The sequence below is a fragment of the Chrysochloris asiatica genome, unplaced genomic scaffold (assembly GCF_000296735.1).
Source record: "Chrysochloris asiatica unplaced genomic scaffold, ChrAsi1.0 scaffold00013, whole genome shotgun sequence".
In the NCBI taxonomy this organism is placed as follows: domain Eukaryota; kingdom Metazoa; phylum Chordata; class Mammalia; order Afrosoricida; family Chrysochloridae; genus Chrysochloris; species Chrysochloris asiatica.
Window position 1 is genome coordinate 3,985,724 of NW_006408531.1, and position 938 is coordinate 3,986,661.

A 938-nucleotide genomic window follows, 5' to 3' on the forward strand; every position below is an offset into this window, starting at 1 on the left:
AGTTGTACTCATGATGGATCTGTACAAAATCCACAAGGCAGTCCTTTGAAAGGAACAAGGGGACACTGAACAGTTTAAAATCAGAAAAGGTGTGTGCCAGATTTGTATTATTTCACGATACCTTTTCAGTCTGTATGCTGAGCACATAATCCCAGAAATGGGATTATATGAAGAAGAATGTGGCATCAGGATCGGAGGAAGACTCATTAACAACCTGCAATCCGCAAGTGATACAACCTTGTTTCCTGAAAGTGAAGAGAAATAAAAATACTTACTGATGAAATTCAAACACCTCAGCTTTCAGTTTGGGTGGCACCTGAATGTAAAGAAAATAAAAATGTTCACCACTGGCCCAATTAATTGCATCATGATAAACGGAGAAAAGATTGAAGCTGTTGAAAACTTCACTTTACTTGACTTCACTATCAAAACTATTGGATGCAGCAGTCAAGAAATCAAATGATGTGTTGCATTAGGCAAATCTGCTACACAAGACCTCTCTAAAGTGTTCAATAGCAAAATTGTTAGTTTGAAGACTGAAGTCCACCTGACCCAAGACATGGTATTTTCAATAGCTTCATATGCGTGTGAAAGTTGGAAAATGAAAAAGGAAAACTGTAGATGAATTGATGAACTTGTGTTATGATGTTGTAGAAGAATGCAAAAGGTACCATGACTTACCAGGAGAACAAACAAATAGGTACTCAAAGAATTACAGTCAGAATGCTCCTTAGAAGCCAAGATGGTGATACTTCATCTCTCCTACTTTGGGGGAGGGGGAGGGGGAGAAAGAGAGAGAAAGAGAGAGAGAGAGAGAGAAAGAGAGAGAGAGAGAGAGAAAGAGAGAAAGAAAAGAAAGAAAAGAAAGAAAAGAAAGAAAGAAAGAAAGAAAGAAAGAAAGAAAGAAAGAAAGAAAGAAAGAAAGAAAGAAAGAAAGA